The following is an 11,305-nucleotide window of genomic DNA, read 5'->3' as shown; positions in this document are numbered from 1 at the left end:
TACAATGGAATATTACTCAGCCATAAAAAGAAACGAAATTGAGCTATTTGTAATGAGGTGGGTGGACCTAGAGTCTGTCATACAGAGTGAAGTAGGTGAGAAAGAGAAAAACAAATACCGCATGCTAACACATATATATGGAATTTAAGGAAAAAAATGTCATGAAGAACCTAGGGGTAAGACAGGAATAAAGACACAGACCTACTAGAGAATGGACTTGAGGATATGGGGAGGGGGAAGGGTAAGCTGTGACAAAGCGAGAGAGAGGCATGGACATTTATACACTATCAAACGTAAGGTAGATAGCTAGTGGGAAGCAGCTGCATAGCACAGGGAGATCAGCTCGGTGCTTTGTGACCACCTGGAGGGGTGGGATAGGGAGAGTGGGAGGGAGGGAGATGCAAGAGGGAAAAGATATGGGAACATATGTATATGTATAACTGATTCACTTTGTTATAAAGCAGAAACTAACACACCATTGTAAAGCAATTATACTCCAATAAAGATGTAAAAAAAAAAATATATATATATATAGAGAGAGAGAGAGAGAGAGAGATCATTTTGTACCTTAAAGTCAAATAAAAATCTAACACTTCATTGTTTGGCAAGTTATTTTGCTTAAATAACATATAAATTAGAAACCTAGGTCAACAAAATTTGCTGCCACCAATTATAAGGACATCTTTACCCCATCATCCTAAAAATATAATGGTTATAAAATATGAATAAGGGCAGGTTATGGAAAATAGAAAATATATACACAGGTCCCATCTGAATTCTCTTAGAATTCCACATTTTTGTAATTTGCCTAGTCAGAGTAAGTAAGTGTGGTTCTTCTGCTCAGAAGTGGAGCACATCTACATCAGGGAAACATAACTTCAGAAAAAAATATATTTATAATATAAGCTCGTGATCAAATTGTTTTAAATTTTATTCTCCACATAAATTTCTCACAATAAAATGTAAAAATCTTTAGTAAAAGTTGCTTTTTCTCTTTCATGATTCTCCCTTTGTTCTTAACCAGTTTTATGGTATTTTTTCTAAAGAAAATAACTTTACTAAATTTCTCCATTTTATTCCAATCTCCAAATCTCAGCATCTTAAGATTGTATTCAATACTGACATCTTAGATTAGAAAAAAGTGAATAGATAAATCTACATTTTACCACTAGATGTCACTAAAGGATTGTTTATCATAACACTACCTACCCAGCATTTAGCCTTTGGATCCCCAGCTCCTGTCAGAAAAGTATTTCTTCTATTTCTCAACACAACCAGGAAACTAATTTTAGTAAAATGTTCTTCACTATATTTAATACCTCAACGCTTAAATAATGTGTTTCTACATGCTACACAAAATAACTCAAGTACATATTAATAGAGAGGTCACTGTTTACCATTTTTAATAGACCCAGCTGACAGGCATTGCCATCTTGACAGTTATTTTGTAGTGAATACTTATATATTAACATAGTCATAATAAATATATACAAATATACATATTCATGTATATTTTCTCTACAGTTTTCTTTAGAAAATAAGTGAAAGTTGGCCTCTTTCACCCATCAGAGACCTCACTGATGTGGGGAATTATAAGACTATTTGTAATTGAAACTGTTCATATCATTATGAGCATTACTATGAGCCCCAGATGGAAATTTGACAATTAATTTTACGTGTTTAATTGCCTTAAGTATTTGAATATATATTTTTCATTTATGGGGTTTATTTCCTCAAGAAATAGTAATGGAATTATTTGCTACATAAGGTTTTATGGTAGAATTCCTTCACAAAGCAAACTTCCATGCTACATGTGCAATTTTGTTCCATAAATCTAACCTAACCATCTCTTTTGTTTGTTTCAGGTGAGTAAGGTAAGATTTACCTGATGGGCAAACTTTTAAACCTAAATGGGTCAAGAAGGAAAAATTGATAATAATATAATATAAATAATGAATAAGTTATCTTAAATATGGAAGTTTTTCTTTATAATGTACTATCAGAAACCACCTTTGAGTATTAAGTGTTTTCCCTAGATGTGCTTTGTACAATAGCATCTCTTTTTTTTCTGGACATAATGCAATGTAATTGAAACTATTTTGATTGAGCATTTTTTATCTTCCTTTAAACACTCACTAATTATAATTTGCTTTCTAGGACATGGATGGTGTTTTTTTGGGCAGCTTTCCCAACTTAAAGACAATCTCTGTGTTATGGAGGGTACATTGAATATCACCAGGATGGAATATTTAAATTTATATACATTACCAGCTCAACCCTTCCAAGAAAAAGAAAAGAAATTTTATACTACAGGACTCTCATATGTAATGTCTAGTTAAAATTATTATATCTCTGGTATGTTGATCATTGGTTATATTGATAATTTGCATTAGTATGATATTGAGAAAAGGGTGGGCACAGTACATGTTTAGTAACTCATTGTCTATCCTCAGACGTATTTCCTGGCACATATTAGGCATTCTGTATGTATTTGTTGAAGGAATGAATAAACGCATGAATGATACACGGCAATAATCATGAGAAGAGAGACTTTGGATTTTTCCACACCAATCCCTGTTTCTGTAAATAATCTAAATGCCACGTATAATATTAATGGCAGCAACATACTGACAAAGCATTTTACCTGGGAAATATTTTATTTGCATAACTTACACTTGAAAAAAGGCAGAGATTATTACCGATAATGCATGAATGGAGAAAATTAGGAGATTGTCCAACTTGTCACAGCAGCTTGAGATAAATTAATTGAGAAATTGAGTCACTGTATTTAACAGACTTTTCTTTGAAACTTTAGTATGGGTATTCCATATTCTTTGCAACTCAATATTTTTGGTGTTCAAGTCCATGCTGACCAGGGGTAGAGTTTGGAGGGGGTTGTTATGCTCTCAGGAATGTATTGTTTACTTATATTTAAGGAAAGGACATCTATAAGATATAGTGCTACCAACAGAGAGAATATATGGCTTGTCCTTGATTATTCCCACATTTTATTAGAAACATCCCCTCTTGAACCTGCACTTATTCAACACTATTTATTTAAAAAGTAACAGGTGCCAGGCATAGCCCTGCTCACTGAGGACTGAACGTTGGAGAAGATCCCTGCTCTTGTAGAGACTGCATTCTTATTGAGAGAAATAAACATAAACAAGGAAGAAAGAAATGCATAAATAAGGTGATTTTAGATAATGATAAGTGCTATGAAGATATTAAGAAAGAGTGATTAGATAAGAAACCGCCAGAAAACGTTAGTTTAAATTGAGTGATCAGGAAAGTCTTCTCTGAGTAGAAGGCATTTGGACGGAGGCCTGCATGAAAAGAAAGGGCATCAGATAAAGATCTGAAGGAGGGGCCTTCTAGGGGCGGAACAGCAGTGCAAAGCCCTTAGGGGAGACATGAGAAACACAGAAAGTCCAGTAAGGCTGAAGTTCACTGAGAAAGTGGAAAGTGTAGTATAGCTGGTTGAAAGCACAGGTCATGGCGAGAACAGTAGGATCAGGTGGGCCACAGTAAGATGTTTAGGAAGATATTTAAGTAAGATATTTAGAAGCTTTCAATAGGGTAGTGACATGGCAGGATAGATGTTTTTTAAAGAGGTCTCTGGTTGTTGAGTAGAAACTAGATATTAGAAATCCAAGCATGGAAGATGAGAGACCTTTTAGGAGCCTTGTGCAATAAGCTAGAGGTCATCACGGCTGAGGCGGAGAGAAATGAAAGGTTTCAGAAAACTCCCAGTGGTAGAGCAACAGGACCTCACTGTTTGATTGGCGAATGAGAAAAGTATAGCCATCGAGGTGTTTAAGTAACTGGACAAGTATTAGTACTGTATACAGAATGGGAAAATCGCAGGGGAAACTAAAAATTCTGTTTCTGACATTTTAAATTCGAAGTGCTATCAGACTGAAAAGTGAAGATGCCAAGTAGACAGTTAAGTTGGGAATTGTAGGGACAGGTAAGATCTGACGATATACATTTTGGACATCAACGTATGTATGATAATCAAAGGCATGATGTTCTGTGGGATCCTAGAGAGAGTTCTGATAGAGAAAAGGGCCCAGGACTCCAGTTCTGGGGCGCTCCCACATCTGGAGGTCTAACAGCAGAGGAGTAGCAGAAATCAAACCTAGAAAGGGTCACTGAGCTAGGAGGGGAAACAGGATAGCACATCTTAGGAAACAATAGTAGCTTTCATTTATTGAGAAATACCATATGCCAGGCACCATTCTAAATTCTGTTCCTGTGTTAACTCATTTAGCCTCCACAACAACCATGACACAGGTTAAACATAGTACTATGTTCTCCTTTATAGAAAATGAGATGGAGACAGAAAAATTAAGAAAATTAATTATTTCAAGGCAGAGGGAATTATGTCAAATATTCTGAGAGATTGAGTTTGAATAAGATAAAGACAAAAAGTGATCCTTGAGTCTGACGAGATGGAGGTCATTGGAGGTCTTGGAAAAAACAGTTTAATAGAATAATGAGGGAGGAAGTCCAACAAAAGTGGGTTACATAAAGAATAGGGAGACCTTTCTGAGAAGTTCTGCATTGAAAGATAAAGTGGAAAACAAATTAATTGGAGGGAAACACAGTATTAAGATTTTTTTTAAAAAACAGGAGATGCCAAGAAATATTTTTATTCTGCTGGGGATATATATGGAGAGAAATCAATGCACAGGAAACATGATGGGTAATTGCAGTAGTAAAATCCTGAAAAATCAGACTGGGATCCAAACTGCAAGTAGAGAGAAACTGACTTCTGATGGGAACCGGGTGCGTTTTAACAATTACTAAGGCAAAAAGAATGCAGATACAGAGGCAGGGAAGACTGGTAGATTTGATGTAGAGTACGTGAGGAAGTTCATGACTACTTCTATTTCCTAAAAGAAGTATGATGTAAAATCATCACCTGAACCTGAGGGAGAAGAGGGACTGTAGAAGGATTAATAAAAGAGAATGTAAAAATAGCAAATCTACCAAGAAAGCATAGAGGGAAGGGTGGGCAGTGTTACCAGCCCATTAAGATTGGGGTCAGGAGGCTGACCAGCTCTGTGGTTTCTCCAGCAATATTCAGCTGTTCTGGAGCAGGTGTGGGGCTGGGAAATGAGTTTTCCCAGGTGAGTAAGTAGCCGGGGTTGGTTTTTCCCAGGAGAGTTTGATGAAGATCCACATCTGGAAGTTAGTGCAGTGTAATGTCCATCAATGCGCCTTTGCTGGACTGAAGTGAGAATTTCTGCTGTCTTCATGCCCTGCCTCCCTCTCTGAGTAGGAGAGCTTCCACTTCGTTTGTAAGATGCTCTTGGAGCTATCACTCTCACGAAGTCCAGTGTTGAAGTAGTATTGTGTTTGTTTGAAAAATTGGGGATGTTAACTCATATCATATGAGCATTTATATGGGTTCATATACATTCATTCACAAAGTGAATCTCAGCAAGTTGTCCTTTCCTATTCTCTAGGACCCCCAAAACCCTTGGGGATCTTCCATTCTTGCAGCAGAGTGGAGTCTTTCAAATCATGCCATCTGATGTTTTATCAATATACTTAGTCAAAATTTCTCTTTACAGTTCTCGAATGGGTAGCTGTTGCTTGGTTTCTTGAACTACTTGGAGTTATTCTTTTTATGTCTGTCATTGTCACCATGGCTATCTGTTAAGAGAGTTGGTTGAAACTACATTTAAGAATACTAATTATACTAGAATTCTCAACCTGGGCACCTTCTACAACATCACACTTCGAAAAAACCTCTTTCCGTCAAACTTATCGTTAGACAGTAGAGTCTTTGTGCGAAAGACAATGTCTTATTCAACCTGGTATCCACACACACAGTCCTGTGCCTAGCACAGAGTGGGAGCTCAATAAATGTGTCTTTGAAAAAACAAAGAAGTGGATTATCCTGCTGAGGAGTCTGAATAACACACACAGAAAAGCACGAAGCCAAGAGGGGAGAAGGAAAGGAAACATTAACTTGTGAGAACACGTATAACTGAAAAGAGCGTGGAATTAAACATTCTGTTCCAGATCACTTGGTGAGATGATTATAGCGTGATAAGTTAGACCCACATTTTGTTTGCCTAGATACCCTACACCAAATATGTGACTATTCCGTTTCCCACTTCTCTTAGACCAAGGTCACTGATTGTTTTTCTCTCTTTAAAAAGCTGTTCCAGAACCAGCGTCACGAGATCCTAAAGATGTAGTAGATTCTGAAATATTGGAAGAGAAACACAAGACAGTCGTTTCATTCATAAAGAATCCCAACAGGTAAGTCTTACAATTTGATGTAAGGCTGAGTGCCCATGCGTATCACCTGGAAAAGGTTCAACAAGTAAGAAGTAGTTTGTCTCCAAATCACCTGCCTTATTTTTAGTAATATCTATCCTATAAATATTAAATGTCCAAATTTTAATTATACATACATATACTTTTTCTTTTGCTGAAACATTCAATATATTTTAGTATATTTAACTCTAAAATAACTCTAAGGCTAGGGATAACTGAAAAGTGTAATTTCTTCATTTTGTCCTGCATCCCTACTCTATATAGTTTATTCTATAAAATGAAAGCAAAAATTACGTGAACTTAAATGATTAGTATCCAAGTTTTAGAAGCATAAAATGAAGCCACACTAAGACTACGAGTGAAACTTGTCCAATTATAAAAACTTTTGATGAATTTATATTATCTGGATATACATGAGTAACCTGTTAATATCAGTTCATCAAAAGATAACAAAGCCTTCCAACATGGGGGAAATAGTGATTAAAGAACTTAAGAAAGTGACTGTAGGTTGCCTGCCTTTGACATGGCTAAAATTGTTATTATTTTAAGCTTTCCATTTGCATTAAAACGATATATTTGCATGGGTTTATTTTTTAATAACATCTTTATTGAGATACAATATATACGCCACATATTATAACACGTAATTATACACACAGTGTATAAAATCGTGGCAAATACAATATATTCGATTCATGTTTTCCACTAAACATGGAAAGCCAGTGTGTTTCTACCTTAATTTGTAACATCTATAAGTTAATCAGGGCAACAAGGGAGAAAGGTAACTACTACACAAACGGAGAGTGTCAAAGAAAAAAAAGTTTATCTTTAGAAAATCAAGAACAATGTGGACTCAAGAAAGAAACAGAGGCTCTCCCACTCTTCCCCTAGACTTTCCCCTGAAGCGAATTAACTAATTAGTTACTTCTACAGCCTCTGTTGAGAACCTATCCTGTGTCAGACACCAACTATACATCAGTGAATAAGACAGATGTAGTTCCTTCGATGGAGGAACTCAAAGCTCAGTAGGAGAGAGGAAAACATATGCTTAGTGCTAGGAGAAAGCTAGGAAGGAGATCTTACTTGAGACAGAGTGCTCGAAAGGTGACAGTTATGTTGTCTCGTCAAACATAAGTTTAGCCCTATCCCCACCCCAAATTCTTATCCCAGCTCCTAGCACACTGATCTGGAGGCAGTAGGACCAAAAAGAATTAGAATGCTCTTTCATTCATTCAATACACACTTTATGTGTGCTTCCTAGGTCTCAGGTCTGTTATGAGTACTGGAAATACAGATATAAAAGTCTCTAATACAATGTCTGTGGTGGAGAAACTAATATGTGAACAATTACGATCAGCAGCCATGAGTACAGAAAACCAGAAGAGAAATTGGGGGCCAGGGGCATAACTCAGACTGAGAAGTCTTTACCTAAAAGGTAATTTCTGAGCTGAGATTTGAAGAGGTTAAGAGTTAGCCAAGGAAAAGGTCAGGACAGAATTGGGAAGAGGGGAAAGAAATACTAACGCTTATATTTACTAGAGAGAGTATAATACATCTGAGAAGTTACAAGTAGTTCCATTTGGCTGAAGAGATGGTATAGTAAGTGGCAAGAAATAAGTTTAGGGATGGTGTCAAGCACCAATCAATGAAAGGTCTAATGTGCCAGTCTAGGTTTTATCTTATTATAAATAGGGAGCTATTGAAAGCCTTCGAGTAATAAGAAGTAACATGATCAACTGTGCATGTTTAGATAGATCATTCTTTAAGTAGGAGAAAGATAGGTTGTAAAGAAAGAAATCTGGAAGCAGGAAGAACAATTAGGGAGGTGTGGCTAATAAATCAGGTAAGAGATAACCCTCCAAAGTAAGACGATGGTGAAAGAGTAAAGATTCAAGAGATGCTAGGGAGGCAGAACTAGCAAGACATTCTTGTTGGAAGGGAGGTGATGAGTAAGGAAGGAATCTAAGATGATCCAGCTTTCATGGCTTGGGTGATTTACTAATGCTAATGTCAATAATTGAGAGAGGCAACAAGGAAGAGAAAGTGATTAGGGGACTAGGGACAAGAAGCAGCTGATATTGAGTGTGTTCTATGTGCCAAGCACTTTTCTTCTGCCACGATTTAATACCACTGTTATTTGTTGCTGAATCCTAAGGAGGTCTCTCCAGCCAGGTTTTCTTTCCCGAGTTTATTCAAATGCCTCCTAGATATTTTCATTTACATATTTTGATGGCATGACAAAACTGAAGAATTCCAAAGTGGAGTCTAGATAATGAAATTAAATTTAGACACTAAGAGGGAATGTGTGTGAGTTTTGTTATTGTTCGTTTTGTTACATTGTTATTTTTTCACTGAAAACTACAGAAAGGAAGAAAAAGGTAGCTATGGATAGAACGAGTTAGGAGAAATGGCAGGATGTGAAGGAACACTTGCTTGTGGACATCTTTTTTCTCAGTAAAGCAAAAGCAAGTTCATCCACTGGAACCAATGTGGGTAAATTGGCAAGTTAAAAGACCTGAGGGGAAAATGATGAAGGTTTGAAATAGCTATGGAGAATCAGAGAGCTGAAATGGAACAAATCAAATGATGAGTAGGTATCATTGGCAGTCCAACTAAAATGAAGAGCTTGATTTTTCAGTAGCATCAACCTATGCGGCTATTTGATTTTTGCCAGCATTGCTTACCAATCCAGGTATAGGAGGGAAGAACACAGGTGGTTGGGTTGATCCAGGATTGGACTTTGCTATATGGATGCAGCAGGATAGTAAAGGCAAGAGTTTGTCAGTATAGACAACAGAATTTTTAAGTTAGGGATCAAAGGCTCAGACTTAGTATCAAAGAAAATACTTCCAGGAAGAAACTTTTAGATTGAGAGGGAAAAAAATTGAACTGTCCAGTTATGGAACTGGACACCAATAAATTGTAGAAATGGGTACTGGAATAACAGGAAGCTAAGCCAGAGAGTGAGATACTGGCGTAGAATATTTCAGAAATGGAGAGTCTCCATGATAAAAAGCCCAGATTTGGCTGGAGGTGATGATTGAAGAGGGAAGAAAACGTCAGTGGCTTTGACAACACCAAGCAAATATGATACTCATTTGTCAGGTGGTCCACCCAATATTTGGAAAAACCTTGAAGGGCACTAATCCAGCTTCCTTAAACAGAAACTTATATTAAGGCATAACCTTCAATAAATCTTGGCCAAGTAGCTATCATCCTAATCATAACATAGTGGCCCAAAATAGAACATTCTCTAGGAATGATTTGACTCACGTTCTTTAAAGCGAGTGTAAAATAAAATCAGTGATACTTTTTGTTTGTTTGAAATTAATGATGATTTGCATACAGTGGTTTGTATCTTTTATTTTATTTTCAGAAGAAGTCGTTGACATAATGTGGAGAGAGGGAACTTTTGATTCACTCTGGGTCAAAACCACTTAAACAAAACTTCTAGTGGGAGAAGCAGTGAAGGATGTAACTAAGGTTCTCTTCGAGTGGACATTTCAATTACTTTTCGTGGACAGGCATGAAGCCAGCCTCCGTTTTCCCAGCCCAGCTACTATTGTTCAGCCAGCTCTACTACCTTAAATACCCAGGTTTGGCAACATATCAGAGAGCTAAATCCTATTTTTTTTAACCTTTATATAAATGCATCCCTGGACTTCATATGGAACCAAACATGATCCAAAACATCAATACCTAACCTTGGAGCTTTGAATCTATCAGAAGGTTCTACCATTATCGGCCTCTATCGAAAGAAAACTTAAAGCTGCTTGCTTCCCCAGCCTCTTTTTCTCACTTTCTCTCCAAAAATGAGTCAAGATCAAGGAAAAAAAGTTTCATTTCCCCTCTTCCCTGAGAAGGAGTGTCGCTCATTGCCAGCTGCAAGACAAGCATAGGCCTGTTGAGCGTGAACAAGTTAATCGAACCCTAGTTAAAAAGCGTTAGAAGATACATGCACACGCTTCTTAAAATTTTCCTGAAACCTTTAACTTTATAGCCTAACTATCTTCACCCACTGGCAGAGAGAAGTGAATCTGAGAAGAGAGCTAACTATTAAGAGTCAGATGCCACGATTGCTTCATTTACCACACGCAGTTCCTTCAACGGTCCTGCAGTTGAGTTTGCCTATCCTTTCCTTCTGCACTTTCGGGAAGCTCTAGGAGCCACAGCTGATCTGATTCTGGGACCTGAGTTTGGTGTCTGGAATACAAGCTTTTGTGACATGGAGATTAATAAAAATAGTAATAACTGCTAAAACAAAGCCCCGAACAAAACTCCAAAAAACCAAGTGTTAATTGGATAATATGCATGGCTACCTTTAAAAGCTCTAAAAATTGTAATATAGAACATTTAGTTATATTTCTTGTACATTACTGCTGTTGCTATAGTAATTTCTCTTTCGCTGTTGTGGACAACATTAGGTCATAACTGCTGTACTCACATTTAACCCATGACTGCCTAGATAATCGTAAAGCTTACTCTGCCACTGTCTTTCTCGAGCACTCTGTCAGTCAATATTCCTAGACATTTAGTTTTCTTTACCATGTTAAGCAAAACATAAATTATAAACATAATTTATAAATTTATTTGTAACTGTAATTGCAGGATTTTGCTGAATCCTTTCATTACCAGAAAAGAACTCATTTTCCTTCAAACTAGCTAAGAAGTTGGACTTATTACAACTATTTTGCAGATTTCCTAAGTCAAGCGCAAGTAAACTTAAGAGTGTTAGAATCTGGTCTTTTTCTACAATTTAGCAGGATAGAAGGGCCTTTACATCATGTCAAATAATGTGTAACACAAGAAGCTTGACACCAACAGTGGTGAAAGCTGGGCCATAAGACCAGGTGTTCGGCACTCAGGCACAGACGCAGGCCTGGGGTGGGTGGGTGGGGAGTTACTGCCTAGCTAATGCAATGCAGGTTACATTTGAGGGTGATTAACTGAAGATCCAAAGGGAAGACAGTTTTCAGAAAATATTTGTCCTCAGTATGGTGGCCATCCC

The sequence above is a fragment of the Delphinus delphis genome, chromosome 5 (genome assembly GCF_949987515.2).
Source record: "Delphinus delphis chromosome 5, mDelDel1.2, whole genome shotgun sequence".
NCBI lineage: Eukaryota > Metazoa > Chordata > Mammalia > Artiodactyla > Delphinidae > Delphinus > Delphinus delphis.
The sequence above is the reverse complement of the archived record's forward strand: the minus strand, read 5'-3'. Positions refer to the sequence as shown.